Raw genomic sequence first — 24616 nt, 5'->3', positions numbered from 1 at the left:
TATCATCCTGAGTGAGGTAACCCAATCACAAAAGAATTCACATGATATGTACTCACTGATAAGTGGATATTAGCCCAGAAACTTAGATTACCTATGATACAAGATACAATTTGCAAAACACATGAAACTCAAGAAGAATGAAGACCAAAGTGTGGACACTTTGCCCCTTCTTAGAATTAAGAACAAAACACCCATGGAAGGAGTTATTGAGACAACGTTTGGAGCTGGGACGAAAGGATGGACCATCTAGAGACTGCCACACCTGGGGATCCAGCCCATAATCAGCCTCCAAACGCTTACACCATTGCATAAACCAGCAAGATTTTACTGAAAGGACCCTGATAGAGCTGTCTCTTGTGAGGCTATGCCGGTGCCTTGCAAACACAGAAGTGGATGCTCACAGTCAGCTATTGGATGGAAAACAGGGCCCCCAATGGAAGAGCTAGAGAAAGTACCCAAGGAGCTAAAGGGGTCTGCAACCCTATAGGTGGAACAACATTATGAACTAACCAGTACCCCCGGAGCTCATGTCTCTAGCTGCATATGTATCAGAAGGTGGCCTAGTTGGCCACCACTGGGAAGAGAGGCCCCTTGGTCTTGCAAACTTTATATGCCTCAGTACAGGGGAACAACAGGGCTAAGAAGTGGGAGTGGGGGGGGTATGGGGGACTTTTGGAATAGCATTTGAAATGTAAATGAAGAAAATAGCTAATATAAATAAATAAATAAATAAATAAATAAATAAAAGATTATAACACCAAAACAAAACCTTTGGATAGAAAAATTCTTCACACGCACACACACACACACATGCACACACACACACACAAGAACAAAGAAAGAAGAGTAGCAAAGGAAGGAAGGAAGGAAGGAAGGAGAAAAGAAAGACAAGTATGGTGGTATACGTCTTTAATCCCACCGAATAGATGGCAGAGGCAGACAAATGTCTGTGAGTTCAAGGCCAACCTGGTCTACATTACATGGTGTCTTACTCAGGGTTTCTATTCCTGCACAAACATCATGACCAAGAATCAAGTTGGGGAGGAAAGGGTTTATTCAGCTTACACTTCCACATTGCTGTTCACCACCAAGGAAGTCAGGACTGGAACTCAAACAGGTCAGGAAGAAGGAGCTGATGCAGAGGCCATGGAGGGATGTTCTTTACTGGCTTGCTCAGCCTGCTCTCTTATAGAACCAAGACTGCAAGCCCAGAGATGGTCCCACCCACAAGGGGCCTTTCCCCCTTGATCACTAATTAAATGCCTTACAGCTGGATCTCGTGGAGGCATTTCCTCAACTGAAGCTCCTTTCTCTGTGATAACTCCAGCTGTGTCAAGTTGACACACAAAACCAGCCAGTACACATGGTAAGTTCCAGGCCAGTCAATACTATATAATAAGACCTTCTCTTAAAAAAATAAAATAAAATCCACTTATGCCCCCTTCCATCCTAAGGAAACTAGATGGTGTGGAGACGCTCTCTAGTCATACCAGCATGATTTCCCCATAGCTTTTGACCTAAATGTGTGGTATTTTCAGCAATAGTGTCTGACCAGTAAGTTCTGGATAGTAACCTAGAGCAATGTCAACACTAAGTAAAATGAGTAGCCGGATCAACGGCTCAGCAGCTGAGAGCATTTGCTGCTGAACCTGGGTTCAGTTCCCAGCACCCACAGGACTGCTCACAACTACCTGTTAGTCTAGTTCCAGAGTGTCCCATGCCTCTTCAGACCACCATGGGCTTCTGCAGGCGTGCAATGCACACACATCTACTCAGGAACACACACATACACATAAAATTAAATAAATATTTTTTTAAAAAGAATGTTATAAAGAAGAAGAGGCAAGAACAAGAAATTTAGGAAAATAATGTTGCTCAATAATAATAAAAAGCACATAACAGATAAATGTAGGAAGGGAATGGAGATGTATGCCACCCAGTCCTCAGAGCGCCTGCCAACCAGCACTGTCCCACTGGGATGCTGCGCCAGCTGTCACAGTGCTTCAAGCTGGCCTCTCGGTCCCCATTTGTTCCCCTCATTTTTTCTCTCTTTCCTAACCTCTCTTTCTAAAATGCTTACTTTACTCTTCCACCCTTCAAGGCTGTGTGCTTTTACTAGCTTCTCAGAATGTTCAAGTAATTCTATTATGAGCTATTTTAAGAGCATAAAAGTTGGACTGGAGAGATGGCTCAGCAGTTAAAAGCACTGACTGCTCTTCCAGAGGTCCTGGGTTCGGATCCCAGCAACCACATGGTGGCTCACAACCATCTGTAATAGGGATCCAATGCCTTCTTCTGGAGTGTCTGGAGACAGTGACAGTGTAATCATATACATAATATAATAAATCTTTTTTTTAAAAGGAGCATCTTCAAAGTAAAATATGAAAGCAAAACAAAAAGAAAGCATCACAGGAGTTGTCAGATTCTCTTTTCAAAAAAATAAATGATGAACATGGAATCGCCTTGGATGAAACTCAGAAATCCTATTCTCAGGCCTCTTCCAAGGGATAAGCATGGTCTTCATTCTAGTGTTCGTAATGCTAATACATATGCAATCTTCATGCATATTACATGTGATATAAAGCTATATATGCATACAATGATTTTTTTTCAAGGTTAAAAACTTCATACTATATCTTGTGTATACCATTCAATAACTTCTTTTTGGTCAAATTTCCAGCATTGTTCTAAGATTTATTTACTTCTTTAAAAAAAAAAGATTTATTTATTTACTTATTTATTATATGTAAGTATACTGTAGCTGTCTTCAGAAACCCCAGAAGAGGGCATCAGATCTCATTACAGATGGTTGTGAGCCACCATGTGGTTGCTGGGACTTGAACTCAGGACCTCTGGAAGAGCAGTCAGTGCTCTTAACCGCTGAGCCATTCTCCAGCCCAATTTACTTACTTCTATTTTATGTGTTTGAGTCTCTTGCCAGCATGCACCCATGTGTACCACATGTGTGTCTTGTGCCCAAGGAGGCCAGAAGAGGTCACAGAATGCCCTGAAAATGCAATTACAGGTAGGTGACTGAGACAGCCTTGTGGTAGCTGGGATCCGAAGCTGGGTCCTCTGTTAGAACAGCAAGTGCTCTTAACCAGTGAGTCATCTCTCCAGCCTCCTCCGACATTACTGTGGCCAGATCTGAAGCAATGGCTTCATGTCCCTTTCGGAAGGACATTTCAGCCGTCGCAAGCATTTTGTAACTGCAGAGATGCTGCAGTGAACATTCTGCTTTTTCTCTGTGCACAGAGGAGGATGTCTCTTCAAACTGTTTGAGCTCGGGACAGCTTTACATTGCGCACTGAGCAATGTTTCCTCAGGACAATTCATGCAGTCTGTTGTCTCCTTCCCATCCCCCTCTCTTGTTCTCCCTCACCTCCCACACAGTCTCCTGTCTACATCTGTATCATAATTTGCATTTTTTTCAAATCTGCATTCTGCATACAAGAGAAAACATGGCACTTTTTTTCCTGAGCCTGACCCATTTCTCTTAAGACAATCATCTTCAATTATACCCATTTTCCTGCAAATAACATAATTTTGTTCTTTTTATGGATGAGCAGGATTCTACTGTGTGCATATTCCACGTTTTATTTATCCATTCCTCTGATGATAGACTTATATGCTGAATCTATACTGTTGATGCATACATGTATTTGTACTATCTCTATGACATGCTAACCCATACACACCCAAGAGTATCATAACTGGTTCAAATGTTTTTGTTTTTGATTTTGTTTTTAAGGAATCCCCACACTGGTTTCCACAGTGGCTGTGCTAGTTAAAATTCCTATCAGAAATGTGTGAGTGCCCCTACCCACCCATCCTCACCAACCTTGATGTGTTCTTGATAATTGCCGTCTGGTGAAACAATGACGTACTTCTGGTTGCATTGCCCCAAATGCTAAATGTTGAACACATTTTTATATATTTATTGGTCACATACATGCCTTTGAAGAACTATCAATTCAATTCATCTTCTCATGTGCTAATTAGATGTCGGGGTTTGGGGGTTGTTTTTGGTTTTTTATTTGATTGGTTGGTTGGTTTTAGCTTTTTTGTTTTTGGTATTTGGTGTTCAGTTTCTTAAATTCTTTACATATTGTGCATATTAGTTCTCTGCCAGGTATAGAGATGACAAGGATTTTTTTTTTCCATTCTGAAGGGCATCTCCTCATATCCTAGTCCTTTGCTATTCAGAAGCTTTTTAATTTATCCAATACCATTTGCCAATTCTTTTTTTTTTTTTTTTTTGGTTTTTCGAGACAGGGTTTCTCTGTGTAGCCCTGGCTGTCCTGGACCTCACTCTGTAGACCAGACTGGCCTCAAACTCAGAAATCCACCTGCCTCTGCCTCCCGAGTGCTGGGATTAAAGCCATTTGCCAATTCTTGCTGCTATTGCCTAAGGGTTTGGAAGGGGGTGGTTTTGGTTTTGGTTGTCATGATAGAGTTTTTCTGTATAACAACCCTGGCTGTCCTGGAACTTGCTTTGTAGACCAGGCTAGCCTCAAACTCACAGAGATCCACCTATCTCTGACTCGCAAGTGCTGGGATCGAAGGTGTGACCCAATTTCCTAGGTTACTGATGTCATTTTCAGAAAGTCTCAAAATACACAAATATCTTCATTTCAAATTTTAACATGTATATGTGTGTGCATGTGTGTGTGTGGGCATAAATGCCACAGCATGTGTGTGAAAGGTCAAGGGACAGCATGTGGGAGTCAGATCTCTCCCTCCTTCCACCAGGTGAGGGAGAGAGATGGACTCAGGTAATAAGACTTGGTGGCAAGCACCTCTACCCACTGAGTCATATCATTGGCCCCTGAGCCTATATCGTAAAGTGCTTTGCCTATGTGTTCCAGCTGGTTTAACAGTTATTTTAAGGTCTTTGATACTTTTGAGCTCATTTTTTTTTCCGGGGTGGAGAGGGGGGCACTAAGTTTCACTCTTCCAAGTGAATATATCTAGGTTTTTCTGAACCATTTGTGAAAGGGTAGTGTCTTTACACAAGTGTGTATTTTTGACAGAATTTGTACTTTTTAAAATCACTGAAGACCAGGCTGGAGATGTAGCTCAGTGGGAGAGCACTTCCCTTGTTTGCATCTCCAACCCTGTCAACAAAATCCAACACCATGAACAAAAACACCCAAAGACAGCAAAGTGTGCCATATCTACCAGTGCTTTCCACATTAGATAACAGACAGAAATGTTTATTAATAAAAATCCCCAGAATGCAACACATTGACCATCACAGCAATGATGTCATCATCCATCAGGAAGTCTCTGAAATATCCACTGTACCTGAGAGAAAAGGAGTAGGAATATCAGATATATTTTCAGCACTGCTACGGAGCATGTGACCTCACCATGAGGCCACTAGGAGCTGCTACTTAGGGAACGCAAAAGGTCTCAAATCCCGGAGTTAACGTGATATGGCCAAATTGTTCTTCAAGGTGACTGCACCAGGCACACTCTGCGGGGGGAGGGAGGGGTGTTCTGCCAGACTTGTGGGAATTAATAACATCTTATTCTAATTTCCATTTTCCTGGTTTTGAGGTGATTGATTACATGTGTGTGCTTGTGTGTGTGTGTGTGTGTGTGTGTGTGTGTGTATGTGTCTGTATATGTGAAACCAGAATCTTTTACACACATGGTGCATATACTCAGGTACATACTAATTAATTAATTAAATAAATAAATTCCTAAAAATAAATTATGAACAATGCATTTAAAGAACATTTCTGCTGACAGAGTTGGCATATGCCTTTAATCCCAGCAAGCAGGAGGAAGAGGCAGACAGATCTCTGAGATAGGACTATACAGAGAAATACTGTCTCAACAAAACAAAAGAGAGGGGCAGGAAGAAACAGACACACACAGAGAGAGAGAGAGAGAGAGAGAGAGAGAGAGAGAGAGAGAGAGAGAATTTCTAAAAAAAAACAGATAGATTAAAAGGGAAAGAAAAGTATATATAGTCAGTGGAATTAAAAACTCAATGGCTGATTTAAACAACAGGTTAGCCATAGGTGAAGGAAAAAATTCAAGACAATGCTTTAGAGAAAATAATCCAAAATACAACTCAAACACACACACACATTAACACACAAGAGTATAGAAACACCATACACACAGAGGCAAGGAGCTACTGACATGCACACCAACATGGGTGAGTGTTCAGAGCAAGCATCAACAGCACCTCCCATGGGATTCTGTCTATGTGAAATTCTAAAAAGAGTAAAATCTGAGTCATTGTTGCCAGGAGCTGGGGTAGGCAACAGGGACTCACTGTACTATGACCTGAGGTGATGCAAACTTTTGGTGCTGGTTGCACAACTGCACACGGTCACTGAACTTAGGAACTTCATTACTTAAAAAAAAAAAGAAAAGAAAAGAAAAGGAAAGGAAAGGAGAGGAAAGGAAAGGAAAGAAAAGAAAAGAAAAGAAAAGAAAAGAAAAGAAAAAAGTGAGGCTTCACTAGGCGTGGGCTCACATGGCCCATGCACTTCCAATCCTAGCAATTGGGAGGCAGAGGCAGGTGGATGTCTGTGAGTATGAGGCCAGCCTGGTCTACAGAGTGAGTTCCAGAACAACCAGGGCTACATAGGGATAACCCATTTCAAAAAATCAAACAAACAAATAAATAATAATTGCAATATACAAATCATACCTCAAAAAATGTGACTTTCAAAGATGTTAAGGGCTGGGCATAGTGGCACACATTTTTAATAACAGCACTTAGGGAGCAGAGGCATGAAGTTTTGTAAGTTCAGCGTCAACTTGGTCTACGTAGTGAGCTCCGGTATAGCCAGAGATATACGGTGAGAGGAAGATACAGTGAGATTTAGTCTAAGAATAAATACAGGAAATTGAAGAAGCCATGAGGAGTGATTTGTATGAATAAATCAAGCCCTCAGGAAACTGAGGCAGGAAGATTGCCATGAGTTCAAATCCAGCTTAGCTATACAGCAAGACTCCATCTCAAAAGAGCAAAACAGGGGTCTAGAGAGATAGCTCATCATTTAGCACTTTCCGAGGATCCAGGTCTGGTTCCCAGCACTCACACTGGGCAGTTCACAACTGCCTGTAACTCCAGCTCCAGGGGATCCAGTGCCCTCTTCCGGCCTCTGTGGGCACTGGGAACACAGGTCCACATATCCAGACATACACACTATACTGGCTAGGTTTATGTCAACTTAACATAGGCCAGAGTCATCAGAGAGGAAGGAGCTTCAACTGATAAAACGCCTCCATAAGATCTGGCTGTAGGATATTTTCTTAATTAGTGATTTATGGGGTAGGTCCCAGCCCATTATGGATGGTGCCGTCCCCGGGCTGTGGTGCTGAGTTCTAAAACAGACTGAGCAAGCCGGTAAGCAGCTGCCCTCCATGGCCTCTGGATCATCTCCTGCCTCCACCTTTTTCCCCTGCTTAGAGTTCCTGTCCTGACGTCCTTTGATGAGTAACTGGGATGTGGAAGTGCAAGCTGAATGAAACTTTGTCTCCTCAAGTTGCTCTGGTCATGGTATAGAGACCATGGCTTTTGGTTGCAGCAATAGACACCATAACTGAGACATACACATGAATAAAAATAAATCTGAAGAAAAGAGAAAACAACAACAAAACCAGATTTTTTTTTAGAAGTTGAAGACATAGCCCCAGGTATACACTTACCCATCATGCGTGCGGTCCTGGGTTTGATGATGATGATGATGATGATGATGATAATAATAATAATAATAATAATATAATCAGTTTTGAACCCCAATCCTATATTGATACAAATTTCTATTTGATAAAATAAATTACACGGGCTGGAGAGATGGCTCAGCAGTTAAGAGCACTGACTGCTCTTCCAAAGGTCCTAAGTTCAATTCCCAGCAAACCACATGGTGGCTCACAGCCATCTATAATGGGATCTGGTGCCCTCTTCTGGTGTGTCTGAAGACAGCGACAGTGTAAATAAATTAATTTTTTTTAAAAAACGTTAAAAATAGGGGCTGGTGAGATGGCTCAGTGGGTAAGAGCACCCGACTGCTCTTCCGAAGGTCCAGAGTTCAAATCCCAGCAACCACATGGTGGCTCACAACCATCCGTAACGAGATCCGACTCCCTCTTCTGGAGTGTCTGAAGACAGCTACAGTGTACTTACATATAATAATAAATAAATCTAAAAAAAAAAAAAAAACGTTAAAAATAAATAAATAGAGCCAGGTGTGGTGGCACACGTCTTTAATCCCAGCACTTGGAAGGCAGAGGCAGGCAGATTTCTGAGTTCGAGGCCAGCCTGGTCTATAAAGTGAGTTCCAGGATAGCCAGGGCTATACAGAGAAACCCTGTCTCAAAAAACCAAAAAAATAAAAATAAATAAATAAATTACAAATTATTTGATAAAATTCCCATGATGGTGTGGTCCAAAACGTTTGAATGCTCAGCCCTAAGCAGGTCGTTTATACTGCTCTCTCTAAGGCTTAAGGAACATCATGGAAAACAGGGCAGAGATGATGTAAGAGCTGGACCATTGGGAGAAGGGCTGCAAAACACTCTCCAGACAGAATCATAGCCTCACAGCAACCACAGCTGCCTACACGGGGCCTGTGCAAGAGTGGGGCTGTCACCAGTCAATCACGGTTTAAGGAGGGTCCCATAGCGCCCTGCCCATCCCTACCGAGTAGTGGGCTATCTGTGGATTGTGGGGGAAGGGGGGTCATTATCTTCCATTGTACCCCCACTGAGGAACCAACCAGACTCCAGTGGTTAGTTCCAAGGCACACGGATGGATCGTAAAACACAACAAAAGGACATGAGTGTGGGAAAGTGAGAGGTAGGGAGTCCACACAGGTATAAGAGAAATACGAACGGGCTGGGCATGGAAGCCATCATAATCCTAGCAAACGATATGAATGCAGTAGTGGGCGGGAACGGTGGATTCCCTGTGAGGGAGGTATGAAAGGCCAGGAGCTTAGGGCAGCACACCTCCAGTGTGTCTGTGATGGGTTTGCACAGAGCACTGACTAAGATGGGTGAAGGTCACCCCAAAGACTTCGGACCTAGGGAGAATGCAAGGACATCAAGAAGGAAGCTGAGTCCTGCAGGAGGTCCACTTTCTCTGCTTCTCCTCTGCTGCCACACTCTCCCTGAACTGAACCGTCTGAAATCAGGAACCAGGATTAATTGTTCCTCCTTGTAAGGGTTTTGACAAGTATTTCAACATCAAATGAGAGAGAGAGAGAGAGAGAGAGAGAGAGACCGACCCATAAACCATTTTTAAAGTCTTGCAAACTCCGTGGCCCATAATAAATATTCTGCTGACTCATTGATAAAAATCCGTTATTTTTGCAACTTAAGAAAATATGATCTCTTGTGCATCTTCTAGAAATAATATCTATGATCATGCATCTTCTGTCAAGGGTCAAAACAATGTCACCTAAAACTATCAGGCAAAGCATGTTTATTCTTCCCCCTGTCTGCAAGCCCACGTACCAGGCACTCTGTAGTGTAGACGTCACTCCACGTGGTCCCATACCGATGCCACCTCCAGCCTTAGTCTATTTTTCAGAAAGCACAGGGATGAGTGTACATTATCATCTCTTAGAGCAAATGGCACTCAGCTAGACCAAGTTTAATGTCCATATAAAAATCAGAAATGCTACAAATTGGGGCATATAGAAGCATCTCTCATCTCTCCTTCAGGCTCCGGCTGCCATCTGAATCCTCCATTCCCATCCCGACTGCCGAGCTCCATCTGACCACTTTCTATCTAGAAAGCTCATTCTCCGTGAAATACTTGAATCAGAACTAATTACAGCCGTAACTGAAATGGTCCCGGGGCCGTGTGCACCGCACAACAAGGATACTTTTACTGGGTTACTTAGCCGTGCTGCGCCGGGCTCTGTTAATGTGCTCTGCCGGGCTTCGATGCAGACATACTTCAGCAAATGTAACTCTGCAGTTAAAGTAATAGAGGGCCAAAGGAGCCTGGAGAAATAAAGAGCCAAATTCATCTCCTTGGAAATACGTTTGAAAACAATCCACTAATGGGAGTACAGCATTGAAGAGGTTTATTTCAGGGCGGATGGCAAAGCTCAGGCAAAGCTTGGGTTTGCAGCTTGTCCTAGCCCTTTGGCTTTCTGCAGCCTCCATCTTCCTTCAGTGTTCAAAGGGAACCAGAAGCAGCTCAGAGCAAAATGGTGTAGCTGGGGCTGGGGTCTTCTAGCGCCCTTGGCACACAGCACCCGACCAAGAGGGATGATGGGTAAGCCCGTGACAGGGCCCGTGCTCTCTGAGGAGAAACTAAAATGGAAAAGAATAAGAAGTCCAGTAAGGTATTGCCAATCCTCTAGCTAACTGTATTATAGAAGAAAATAGAAGACTGAGTCCGCAGTGTCTGAAGACAGGCATGTAGCATGGGAGTCAACGTTTTGGACCACAAATCAGAATTTAATATTTCATTATATATATATATATATATATATATATATATATATATATATATATATATTCAATTTAAGAACTGTGTGACTTTCAATCCTTGAAACCAAAAAGTATCCACATACAAGGAGAGAGTAAAAGCTGGAGGTTTACCTCAGGAGTGAAGCAACTGCCTCCTGTAATACTCAGGGCATTGGATTCAGGCACAGGGGTGCGGGGAGGCATGACAGAGGCATCGGAGGAAATGACTACGAACACTATCATTTATCCCCCAAGCAGTGATAAGGTCACAGGAGATGAATAATTTTTCTATGTGTATTAAAAAAAAAATCCGTTCTAGAATTGTTGTATTTTCAGAAAGCATTTTAAATCCAGGTATCTCGAGAAGCGGAGGATGGTGGCATTTAGGGGACCAGAGCCATCTCCTCGGACACTGATGCAGTTACTTTCTTTGTGTCTTCTTGTTCATGCTCTACGATGTCTCCTGCACTTAAGCAGGGAGCTAAAAGGAATTTTCTCGGTATTATAAATTCTAAAAGAATTCCAAATTCAGGATCTACCACTGAAAATAAATTTAGAAATTTAGTAGTTTTAAACCTATCTTACCATCAGGTGCCTGTCTTCCCGAGGTGGGGGATAGATAGGACCAAAAATCCCCAGTGGTAGGACCTGGGAAATTCAAATTTTAAAAAACTCAAGAAAGTATGACGATCCGTTAAGTTTAGAAACCACCACTCTCATCTACCCAGCATTACAGTAACCATATATCTTGTATAAATTTCTACTTGGGACTTTCGGAAAGTTGGCTCGGCAGTTAAGAGCAATTAGTGATCTTGCAGAGGACCTGAGTTTAGTTCCCCGTGAGTAGCTCACATCCGTAGGCACCAGGCACGCAGGCAAAATGTCCACACACATAACTGAAAAGGTTTCAACTCTTTTCTTTATAATTACACTTAAATTATTGCTGCAGAAAAGTGTCTTATTTATTTGTTTTTTATTGCCATGACAAAACACTGTATCTAAGGCAACTTACAAAATGTTTGATTTGGGGTTCACAGTCCCAGGGGGTTACAGTCCACAGACATGGTGGCGGAGCGTGGCAGCAGGCAGGCAAGCACCGCCTGGAGCAGCAGCTGAGAGCTCCCACTCTAATCCACAAAACAGGAAGCGGCAAAAAGAGAACACTAGGAATAGCCTGGGTCTTTTAAAACCTCAAAGCCCACTCTGATCTATCTCTTTGTTGGTCAGGAGCCAGGAAATGGAAGAACATATAACCTACTAGTTAACACTGTGTCTTCTTAGGCTACTTTGTATAAGGATGAAGACTAGGAGGGGATGTTAGTTATTATCTTGCCAGGGAAGCTGCTCTGCCTGAAAAAAATAGGGACTGTAGCGGGGTGTAGTGGCGCATGCCTTTAATCCCAGCACTGGAGAGGCAGAGGCAGGCAGATTTCTGAGTTCGAGGCCAGCCTGGTCTACAAAGTGAGTTTCAGACAGTCAGGGTTATACAGAGAAACCCTGTCTGGAAAAACCCAAAATAAATAAATAAATAAACAAACAAACAAACAAACAAAAGTGGCTGTTCTCTCTAATCCCGATTTCTCTCATAGCTTGATAAGAAGGAGCATAAAACAGGAGTGGCTTCATTTTGATTTTGAGTCTTGTCTTTGGGGAAAAAACATAGAGCTCGGTCCAGAACAGTGGTCTGGGGTTGTACAGGATAGCAAACACCTTTAGTCTCAGCACTTGAGAGACAAAGGCCTCCAAGTTTACGATTTTTTTTTTTTTAATCAAAGGAAGTTCTCTTATAATGACTTAACAACTCTTGTGAAATTACTCTGATCAAGTCTCACTAGCTACTGTTAATTACCTCCAAATTCTTCTAAGGGCCAGGCCTCCAGGAGTTCCACCCCCACCCCCAACCCCCATAACTACCTCCAACCATAACCCAGGGACCCATTTGTGGCTTACACTGATGGGCCCTGCTAACGCAAAAAGACTCCCAGCTGTATCCCTGAGTTTTCACAAGCCACATCGTTCTGCCAGTTTTAGGACCCACAACGCACAGTGGCACAGGCCTACTATCCCAACCTTTAGGAAACTGAAATCAAACAAGAGTTACATGCTGATACCATCTCAAAAATAAACTGAACAAATAAACAAATGTAGCTTGGAGTAATTTCATTACTACTGCTTCCAGAATTCCTAACAACAACCACTTGGATTTTAATCAAACTTCTTCACTTTCTAAATGATTGGCTCCTCAGAGAAAACATATCAGTTGAGCAGTTTGTTAAGGGGTGAAGGGAAATAAGCCAGCCTCTGACGCCAGGCACAGCTTCACTCTCAGAAAACATTGGCAGCCTGAAGACATAGATAATCCCCTTATAAATAGTTGTTCTTCTAAATTGCCAGAAAATTGAGAGGATTAAAACACAATAGAGTTATAAAAGTTAGTGCCTCCACAATAAATGTCAGCTAGCTATGGACCTCTCCTGATTAACTTCCTCTCGCTCATGTAAATCCCAAGATATCACCGGATCTAAGCCACAGGTGACATGGCAAGGAGAGAAGAGTCACCACAAAGCAAACACTGCATGAACCCCACTTACAGAAACACAGACGTTTAGGGGGGAATCGTTTGATCATCTCTCTGCCTAGGCAACATCTTAGAAAGCTCTAGATCTCAACTGGAGAGTAGAAGAAGCAATGGGTGCACAGCCTGAAGAATAGAAGAAGACAGACAGGTAAAACAAGGACAACTGGTTGCAGCATGAGTGCAAAGAACAGAAAGAAGCACAGGCACAGGTGGCGACTCAAGGGTAGACACTGGGTGGCACAGGATGCCGCTGGCCAGAATTTATCTTCCAATGGACCTGGAACTCCATCTTCTGTGGGATCACTGACCAAGCCCACCTCTGGAGGCCCCGCCTTACCTGCACTGACCAAGCCCACCTCTGGAGGCCCCGCCTTACCTGCACCTGCAGCGCTTTAGACCTGTGCTGCTCTCTATTGAGGTTGACTGTGACTTGCGTACAACGATAAAATCACCGGGTCCTACATATCTCACGTTGCCACTTTTCCAGGCTGCTTTGTGGATCGGCAGCGTCCCCTGAGGAAACGGCTGTCAGAACAAGTTAACCCTAAAGTGGAACGTGGAGTTTGAGGTGCAATCTTTAACTCACTGGGCTGTAGAGGAAAAGATGCTGCTGAACCTTCATTTCCCTCCCTGTGACGTGTGGGCGCGACAACCCCCTTCCGTGTGCAAGAAGATTAAATGAAATGAGTGCCTTGATGCATCATCCCCCCCCCCAGTCTGAGTTTCACCTGTGTCCAGCAGATTCTTCAATCTGGACAAGATGATTATAAAATAGGTCCTGGGGCTGGAGAGATGGCTCAGAGGTTAAGAGCACTGACTGCTCTTCCAGAGGTCCTGAGTTCAAATCCCAGCAACCACATGGTGGCTCACAACCATCTGTAATGAAATCTGATGCCATCTACTGGAGTGTCTGAAGACAGCTACAGTGTACTTACATATAATAAATAAATAAATAAATAAATAAATAAATAAATAAATAAATAAATATTTTTTTAAAAGAAGAAGCTGAAAAGTAAAGAAATAAAGACAGCTAGATAGGCAATTCTTTTTGTTGGTGGTGGTTTGGTTTGGTTTTTCAAGGCAGGGTTTCTCCGTGTAGCCCTGGCTATCCTAGAACTGGCTCTGTGGACTAGGCTGGTCTCGAACTCAAGAGTGCTCTGATCAAAGGTGTGTGCCACGACCATTTGGTTGGCAATGACCAATGACTTTTAAAATAGAGCTATGAAGAGAGAAACTATCATCTACCACCTACTCATCTACCACCTTTGGGTCGTTTGTTTGATACAGGGTCTCTAAAGCCTGGCTGATCTTAAACATTTGGAAGCACAAGATTGCATCAAACTCTCAACAATCCTCCTGCCTCACCCTCTCAAGTGTTGGAATTTACAAGTGTGAGCCACTACACCTTTTGAGTTTGTTGTGTTTTATTTTTTAAATTTTTTTTAATTTTTTATTAGGTATTTAGCTCATTTACATTTCCAATGCTATACCAAAAGTCCCCCATACCCACCCACCCCCACTCCCCTACCCACCCACTCCCCCTTTTTGGCCCTGGCGTTCCCCTGTACTGGGGCATATAAATTTTGCGTGTCCAATGGGCCTCTCTTTCCAGTGATGGCCGACTAGGCCATCTTTTGATACATATGCAGCTAGAGTCAAGAGCTCCGGGGTACTGGTTAGTTCATAATGTTGTTCCACCTATAGGGTTGCAGATCCCTTTAGCTCCTTGGCTACTTTCTCTAGCTCCTCCATTGGGAGCCCTGTGATCCATCCATTAGGTGACTGTGAGCATCCACTTCTGTGTTTGCTAGGCCCCGGCATAGTCTCACAAGAGACAGCTACATCTGGGTCCTTTCGATAAAATCTTGCTAGTGTATGCAATGGTGTCAGCGTTTGGATGCTGATTATGGGGTGGATCCCTGGATATGGCAGTCTCTACATGGTCCATCCTTTCATCTCAGCTCCAAACTTTGTCTCTGTAACTCCTTCCAAGGGTGTTTTGTTCCCACTTCTAAGGAGGGGTATTTTTTAAATTTTTAAAGAGTATTAGTACATAAGAGTCAATGCTCAAAAGTGTATAGCACATATCTGTAAGCCCAGGGCTTGGAGGGCTGCGGCAGAGCCAGGGTTATGAGTTCAAGATCAACCCAGACAAAATAGAAAGACCCTGTCTCCAAAAGGAGGACAAAGGGAGGAGCTTGTCTTCTGCTTCCATAGAGCCTCTCAGCCTGAAAGGCCGCAGGACCCACTGGGCTTTTGGCATTGTAAACGTGCTTTGTCAGGTGACACACCTTGTGACACTGGCTCGGGCTTCCTACCCATGGAAATCTGTCTAATCTCACCCAAAATATTCTAAATAACAGGCAGATAAAATGGTTTCTCCAATAGCAGTGTGTGGAGGTCACACCTTTAACCCTAGGGCTTGGGAAGTAGAAGCAGGCAGATTTCTGAGTTCCAGACCAGTCAGGTCTATAGAGTTCCAGAACAGCCAGGGCTACACGTTGAAAACTTGTCTTCAAAATACAAACAACAAAAACACCAGATAGCTGCTCCTCACATAAAGTCACTCACAGCTAAAACTGATGTCCTCAGTTCCAAATCCAGAACAATGAACTCCTGCAAGTTGTCCTCTGACATGCTCACGTGCGCATGTATACACACACACACACACACACACCAAGTAAGAATGATTTTTTTTATATAATTCAAATTAGTAGATTTAGCCGGGCGTCGTGGCACATGCCTTTAATCCCAGCACTGGGGAGGCAGAGGCAGGAGGAGTTCTGAGTTCGAGGCCAACCTGGTCTACAAAGTGAGTTCCAGGACAGCCAGGACTATACAGAGAAACCCTGTCTCGGGGGAATAAAAAATTAGTAGATTTAAAGTTGGGGCACATTCATCTTGTAATGGGTATAGAGTATTAGGTCATCTCTCTCAGGACACCAGTAAGTATGGAGCAGAGAGAACTGGTCAGAGTAATGAAGTCTTTGAGGTACAAAGCTTGCCACTATTAAATCTCTTCTGAGAAATGGGGTGAGCCTGCCAAGTTCGTTGCGTGGACAACTGTGAAGTGGGAATACTCGCTGGCCACATGGCTGTTGTGGTTGAGAGAGATAGTGGGTGTTTTATCTAGCCTTCAACTTTACCAGAACCAGAGGATGACATAATGTGGGGCTCCTCCTATCAGGGCTTGTTAGCAAAACTCCCTGACAGAATCACAGTTTCACAACCCCTGCAGCCTGCATGGATCAATACAGAGGAACTCACAGACTCGGCATGTCGTTATCCAATGACTAATCACACTTGTCGGGACCATTTCAGGAGTATCCTGGTCACACTGAAGTCTACTCAAATTGCCTGCCATGTAAGAACTGGAAAAGAAACTGCTCACTGGTTTAGTGCCTGAAGTATCAGAAAGAAGGTGTGTTTATGGACTTGGTCAACGAAGTACAGCAGCCTAGAGATAAAGCATTGTGGAGAAATGCCAGCCAAAGCGAGCTACAGCTTTGGGAAGTCCGGCCAATCAGCCTGAGGCCACCCTGCATGGAGATAAGGCCTCTCTTCCCAGCACTCTCCAGCAGGTGCCACCCACTGACCAAACCCAACCAAGAACCAGGTGGGGGCTGGAGCAGTATCCTGGGCCCTGGAGCAGGGTAGAGGAGTAGCAGGGCAAATGGAAAGTATGCAACACCAGTGGAAGTCAGAACTGTTTCACCTGTCCACCCATCACTGAGGAGTGCCAAGATAAAGCTATTTGCTTCAACTCCCCTCCCCAGCAGTTCTAATGTAAAAATGGGGGAACACATTAATGCCAATAGTGATTTTCATATGCTTAAACATGATCTCTTAGTTCACCCCTCCAAATGTATTTGTGCTTAAATCCCCAAGAGGTATTTATTTATTTTCATCCTACAAAGAATGCCTGCTGTTGAGTGGCAACATTTTTTTTTCTGCTCCGTTTTTGCTCTTTACAAACCAGGTGAGCAATGCACTTACTTTGAGAGATGCTCGGGGGTTTGGGCTGCTTGTGAGCCCTGGAAATATTGATCAGTTTAAAATATTTGGACACTTGCATCTCCTGAATGTGCTTACTGCGGCCCTTCTCCTGGGCAGGCCTGGAGAGCGCCCGGCATTTTTGTTATCATGATGAATTACCCTCCCTGGTAGGTCACTCTTTTTTACCTGAAGTCACAATTTGCTCCTTCTTTAGGTCACAACCTGATTTTTTCAGGGTGACAGATTTATTGCTTGCTTTGTACTCCCAAAAAACAAATCGCCAACACTGCTCAAAATCCAATCCTGCCTCAGGATAGCCCCAGATTATCCCAGTGAGGAAGAAAACCCTGGCTTCTGAGGCTCTTTCCATACTGCACTGAATCCAAGAAGGAAGGAGGATGCTGGGGTGAATCACATTGCCAGAACAGCAATTGCTTGTTAGTAGAGTCTGGGGGAACCATCTTTGCAGGATGCTCCAAAGAGCAGAGCAAAGAACTTCTCTGACTTCAACACACTTTCCTGGGCCATTAAATAAGTGGGAGTGCCCTGTAAAATGTACCTAAATCCCAAGACTGGAGCTGGGACATTTCTGGGTTAGGAAAAGTGATGTCGTAGAAGTGTCACAAAATCGACTAGAATTGGCCGGGCAGTGGTGGCACAAGCCTTTAATCCCAGCACTTGGGAGGCAGAGGCAGGGGGATTTCTGAGTTTGAGGCCAGCATGGTCTACAGAGTGAGTTCTGGGGTAGGGGCATGGGGGGATGGGGGGGGGTGAGGAGCAGACTAGGATTGAAGTGGTGAGCATTCTGCTTCAGGTAATAAGAAGTGTGTTTAAAAATTCAACACACAAGGGCACACTTCCTCCAACAACGGGCCACGCTCTCCATCTCCAGCCCTGCCCCTAGGCTAACCAGCATTGTCCCCTTCAGAAAGGAGTTCCTCCCTAGACAGGGTCCTCAAACCGCAAATGCTAACGGGGAAGTTGAAATAGCACTGTTGTTCCTGGCATTCTACAGCAGAGATCCTGTTAGACAGGCCAGAAGTGAGGGGCTCGCTCACACACCAGAACCAGCCCGCCTTCAAATTCCTGCCTCTGCCTTGCCTTCTGATCTGTGACCTTGTGAAAGTCATTAAATCACTCCACTCTGCCAGGTAGCAGTCAGAGGCAGAGGAACAGCTGTAAGTTCAAAGTAAGCTTTATCCATCTTGCAAGTTTCACACCTACAAACCCAGCAAGGCTATGAAATGAGAGCATGTCTCAAAATGAATAAATAAATAAAAATAAAAACAAGCAGTGGTGAACTCTAATTCCAGCACTCAGAAGGCAGAGGCAGGCAGATCTTTCTTTGAGTTTGATGCCAGCCTGGTCTATAGAGTGAGTTTCAGAACTTCCAGGGCTACACAGAGAAACCCTGTCTCAAACAAATAAACAAACAAAGACAAAAAAGGCCACAAGATGTCTCAAAGGTTGTTGGCATCAAGGAGAAAAGGGAGAGAAATGACCCCATAGTGAATTTTCCTCTGACCTCCACACATGTGCCATGTGCACAATAAATAAACAAATGAAAAAAATGTTTAAATGAATATAAAATAAAATAAGGTAAATATAAATAATTATGGACTAAGCCTCTTGAGGTTTGAGGCTGTGTACTGGGTTTTAAATTTTTAATCTGGTGGTGGTAAGGTGCTATCTCTTATCATTTTTAATTTACATTTTGTAAAATTATGATTTTTTTATCTCTTAATATTTCCCACTCAATTGTTGTTAGTCCCCCCTCCTACACCTACTCCCTCCCCCATCCTACTTCTCCCCCACCCTGCCCCTCCCCTTCCCGTCCTAGTCCTCCCCTTCCCCCCTCCTATCTCTCTCTCCAACCCTATTTTCATTGTGTTCCATTGTTGCTTTGTAAGTAGACTCTCACCAGCTAGCTAAGGCTAGCCTCAAACTCTTCACCAGCTAGCTCAGGTTAGCCTCAAACTCAGAATCCTCCAGTCTCAGGAGTATGCCAACACTATTAGTGGTTTTGTTATTGATTTGTTGATATTATCTATATGCATGAACTAATCATGGATCATTTACATGTTACTAGTGTATTTTCCCAGTTCACTCCATCATTATGTTCACTCATATAATGATATAAACCTATATCATTATAAAGTAAATCCATGGGGCTGGAGACGGCGCAGGGTTAAGAGCCCCTTGCTGTTCTTCCAGAGGGCCCACGTTTGGTTCCCAGCAACCCTGTTGAACAGCTCACAACTCCCTCTAACTCCAAAAGATCTGGTACCCGCTTCCAGCTGCTGCAGGTGCACGTGCACATCCCCACAGATGAACACACATACACATAATTAAGAATAAAACCAAAATATTTTAAGAATAAATCCCTGCCTGGCAATAGTGACACATGCCTTTAATCCCAGAATTTGGGAGAAGAGAGAGGTGGATTTCTGAGTTTGAGGCCAGCCTGGTCTACAGAATGAGTTTCAGGACAGCTGGGACTACACAGAGAAACCCTGTCTCCAAAATTCAATAAATAAATCCCTATATATTTGAAAACTGACAAAAATAACTGAAATAATTTCTCTTTCTCATACACACACATGCAGAAAATAACACAACACAACAAAACACCCACCACACTGGTGGTTAGCTTTCATACAGCAACTGCCTACTAGCTGCCTGGCTTTTCATTGTTATTCAATCAAATTAGACGTATATCACAAGTTAGTGAACAGAATGGGTTTGTAAGTGGTCATCCTCAACAATACTGCCCTCAGAGATGTGGAGAAGCCAGGACCCTGCCTTCATCAGCTGGGATGGAGGTGACAACCCATTAACTGAGATCTGAAGCTATAAAGCAGTGCAGGCCATACTCAGTGAAACTAGTAAAACTAATTCTACAGGCCACACTAACAATGACAGCTTGTGGTTAGGAAGTTCATCTCCTGCTGGGTTGATGGAGGTTCTTGAAAAATGGGGGGTTGTGGGGGGTAAGGGAGGGGAGGGCTGACAGTCTCAGCAGAGGCAAAGCCCTTACTCAGGCTGTTAAAGCCCCCCTCACCCCGGCCCACACAGCACTCAGCACTCATGTAGGTAAGGCATTAAAAACTCACTGGGCAGGTGTGTGCTGCTGGAACTGAGTCCAAACATGAAATAAGGGGTGTGGTGGAACCTCAGGAAAATACTCCTGCTCTCCCCAACCCCCCTTCACCACATGGACAGTGAAGGCTTCACACAGGAGCAGACTGGGCAACCTGGGTCCCGTAAAAACCTCATTACCTCATTTCTACGGGAAAATATGGTTTCTTCATAAGAGTCTCTTAAGGTTCTCAAGGCTCTTTCTGTAAAAATCCTCAATGATAAACACACTTTGGTTGTGACTGTTTTCATTCTTCATTGTTTTATGTACCAAATATGGCCTCTGTGGGTTCTAAATATTTAACTTTAAGGTTTTAATTTCCAATAAAGTCATCTTTGATCATCAGCTCAATATCAACCATCAGAGAACAATAGATTTCATAAAACACAGTTCAATCTAGACATTAAAAGAAAAATATTTTTTCAGCTGGGATTGGTGGCTCAGAGCTGTAATTCCTTGGACCCAGAAGACCAAGCTAGGGGGATTGCTAAAACAGGAGATTAACCTAGGATTCAAAGTGAGTTCCTGAGCTACATAGCAAAACTCTGCTGCAAACCAAACCAAATACCAAACACCTGTAATGCCAGCCATCTGAGATGAGAGGCTAAGGATCAGCTGAGGCTGGAAGTTTGACACCAGTCTGGGTGACAGAGAAAGATTGTACTTCCAAGAAATGAGAAGGGGAAAGGAGAAGGAGGGAGAAAATGGGAAGAAATACATTACTCAGCCCCCTGCACTACACAGAAAGAGAGAGGGTGAGGGAGAGAGAGACTTTATTACACAATTATTTTTGTTTTTGTTTTGATATTATTTCCTGTCTGCCTTGTGGGTTTTGCTTTTGTTTTGTTTCCTTTCAAGAAGGAGTCTCATTCAACTCAGGCAGGTCTGAAACTCACAAGCCTGCCTCTGTTTCCCAAGAGCTTCAGTTTCAGGTGTGAGGCACCACACCCAGCTCAGATTGAGTTGGCTGCCCCACCCTCCAGGGTAGGTATTGAACCCCGGGGCCTTAGACATTCTAGGCAAGTGCTCTACCACTGAGCTACAAACTCAGGTACCAACATTCTTCTTAGAAACTACAATACCAATCAGGGAGAAAAAAAATAAATAACTCTTATTTGGAGAATGGGTCTGTAGCTGATCTGGGAAGAGTATTGGCCTTCCATAAACATAGCTGGGGCTTTGATCATCTGCATCATGTAAAAATAGCAATATACACCTATAACCTTATCACTCAGGAAGTAGAGACTAGAAGACAGGAATTCAGTAAAATACACTTGTATTAAACCATGAATTAGGCAGAGCTCAGCTGTGTTAGACACTGAGGTAGAACACTTAGCATCTGGCCTCTAGTAGTTCCCAAGTCGCTGAAAGAGGAAAAGACACACATATGAACCTAGACCATGGGTTTGTGGTAGAGCACATGCCCAGTTTGCACAAAACCCTGAATTCAATCCCAGGCAATGAAACTGATGATGATGGTGATGATGTGATGATGATGATGGAGGAAGGGGAGGGGAAAGAGGAAGAGGAGGAGAAGGAAGAAGGGGAAGAAGAGGAGGAGGAGGAAATCTAAAGATGAAGAAGCACTTAAAAGTGAAGAATGAGCCGGGCATGGTGGCGCACGCCTTTAGTCCCAGCACTCAGGAGGCAGAGACAGGCGGATTTCTGAGTTCGAGGCCGGCCTGGTCTACAAAGTGAGTTCCAGGACAGCCAGGACTATACAGAGAAACCCTGTCTCAAAAAACCAAAAAACAAAAAACAAACAAACAAAAAAAAAAAAAAAACAAACAAAAAAAGTGAAGAATGTGGTGGAAACCTAGCTGACCAGAAACAACCTGATGTTAGCTTTCAAAGTGAGCCTTTTAAAATAAACAACTGTAAGTATAAAAGAAAAGAAATGAAGAGGGGGGGGAGAGAAACAGCTGCCTAGAAGGTATAATTGGGAGAGGATGTTATCTCCACTCTGTCTGTTTTAGCATCCATCCAACAAGCGAAAACAATGCTGTATCACTAGGCTGCTAGGCATCTGGTTATCCACAGAGAGCTAGCCTGAGATATTCACACTTGTAGTAGCCTTGGGCTTAGAAGCCCTAAACCTCCTACTGATCCCGGCTCCTCCCTGTGCTACCTTAACACATTTAATATAGTTTCCCACTATGCTTAACTTCCTCCTTGAGCCCAGGCTTATGTCTCCAGAGAACATTATTCTTTCAATCACTATTTATTGACAGCCTGATCAGTATCAGGCTCTCAGGTTAAAAAAAAAATTATTTGTTTCAATTCTTAAGTCATTCACCTTTGGTTCCCGCACAAAGCTCGGGTGTGTGATTAATACCTTCCTGTGGTGATTATCGATTAGAAGTCTCACAATGCATTCCCTTGAGCCTAGTGACCCAGTGACTAACAAAGTCAACTACCTGAGTTCAAATCCTCGCTCTATCTAGTGTTTGATCTTAGACAAGCTGCTCTGCCTCTCCGTACTTCAAATGAGTTGCCATATAGAGATGCTCAATCAATAACAGCTGTTTTTAGATAGGAAACATCTCACCTTAGGTTACCAGTGTGTTCCTTGCCAAGGTGCCTAATGAATCAAATTTGTTTATTTTGGTCACATACTGTGATGTAAATACCAATCATCTATATTTTTTCTTTTTCTCTTTGTTCTTTTTCTTTTCTTTTTTTCTTTTTCTCTTTCTTTTCTTTTTTTGAGCTTTATTTTTATTGGGGGAGGGGGCGGTGCCTGCATTTACATCTGTACACCATGTGCATGCAGTGTCCCCAGAGACCAGAAGAGGGAGTCAGAACTCCTGGACCTGGAACTACAGAGTTGTGAGAAGCCATGTGGACACTGGGAATGGAACTCCAGTCCTCTGGAAGAGCAAGCAGCCAGAGCTCTTAACCACTGAGCCATCTCTCCAGTCCCACACCACTGAATTGTTTAACTCATTTAACAAAACTCTGAGTTCCTGCTCAGGGTCAGTGCTCAGGATTAAAGGAAGAGACAATACAAAGAATGGCAAATCAGAGAATCTAGTCCTGTGCTGTTCTCACAGAGTATGTGGGCTGGGTTTCCAGCACTAATGCTGTGCTAGCTCAGAACTGCCTGAAACTCTAGTGCCAGGAAGCCCCATACGCTCTTCTGTCATGGGGCATACATGTGGTGACCATACATACATGCAAACACATAAATCCTGCTGTGTGTGGTGCTACACACCTGTAGTTGAAGTACTTGGGAGACAGAAGAACAGGGAGTTTAAGGCTAGAGTTGGCTACAGAGCAAATTTCAGGCCTGTAAGGGCTAAAGAAGACACTGTCTCACACACATACACACTGCATATGGAAATGCTTTGGTGTGTTGGAATGTGACAGTGGTAAAGGATAAGTTAGCCTAGGGTAGAGTGGATCACAAGTTTGAACAAGGTAATAAAGTAATTTACTTAAAAAAGGCAAAGGAGGAAGCTATGCAATTGACCAGCTTGGGTGGAGTCAAAGCCTGGAGGCTGGTGTGTGTCCTACCAGGACATAGAGAAGGAGCCAGAGCAGAGGAAGAGGGGAAAGAGCAGGGCCTGATGTTGGAGAGCTGGGGTGTGGTGGGAAGGGCACAAACTAAGTAGGGCCTTATAGACACAGACCATTGTAAGGTTCTCCAAAAAAACAGGAACATGCTGATGAGGTTCTGCGTTCAGACACTAGCATAAGAAAGGTAGATACTTTAAGAAACTGGTTGCTTTCAATCTACTGAAAGTGAAGCCCTTGATGACAGGAGGGGGCAGGAGGGATAAGATCTGTAAGAGAAAGATAGATGATAGCCAGGCAGACAGACAGACAGACAGACAGTCGACCAGCAGACAGAGGGTGTAGGAGGTATTTAAGAATCTACTCAGAAGCCAAGGGGTGGTGGTTCATGCCTTTAATTCCAGTCCTCAGTAGGCAGAGGCAGAGGCAAAGGCAGGTCTGTCTCTGTGAGTTTGAGGCCAACCTGGTCTACAGGTCAAGTTCCAGGACCTAGAAAAGCCAGTCTTGAGATAAAGAAAGAAGAATCCACGTAGAACAAGGCATGGTAGCATGTTTCTGTAATCCTGGCATCCAGGAGGTGAAAACAAAGTTTCAGTTAAAGGCCAGTCTTTGGGCTCACTTTGCTGCTGTTCCCTTTAATTCCGTTTTGTTTCTGTTTTAATAAATGGGATGAAGAAGGGAGATCAGTCAGGCACCTATTACAATAAACAGCTAAAGGTACTGGAGGTTGGGAGCACAGATGATTATTTATTTGGTCAGCTGGTGCATGTGTTTGAAATGACTGCCATCAAGACCAATGGCAGTAATGCAAGCTAGCCAAGCATGTCTCCAAGACTCCTCCCACCAAAAGGATGATGTCAACATCAACCCAAGTAGAGAACACCTTGGATGAACAGAACTGAAAACGAGGAGATCCCACATTCAAATCTGAA

This window comes from Mus musculus, chromosome 1, assembly GCF_000001635.26.
Source record: "Mus musculus strain C57BL/6J chromosome 1, GRCm38.p6 C57BL/6J".
Classification (NCBI taxonomy): domain Eukaryota; kingdom Metazoa; phylum Chordata; class Mammalia; order Rodentia; family Muridae; genus Mus; species Mus musculus.
Note: the sequence above shows the minus strand (reverse complement) of the source record.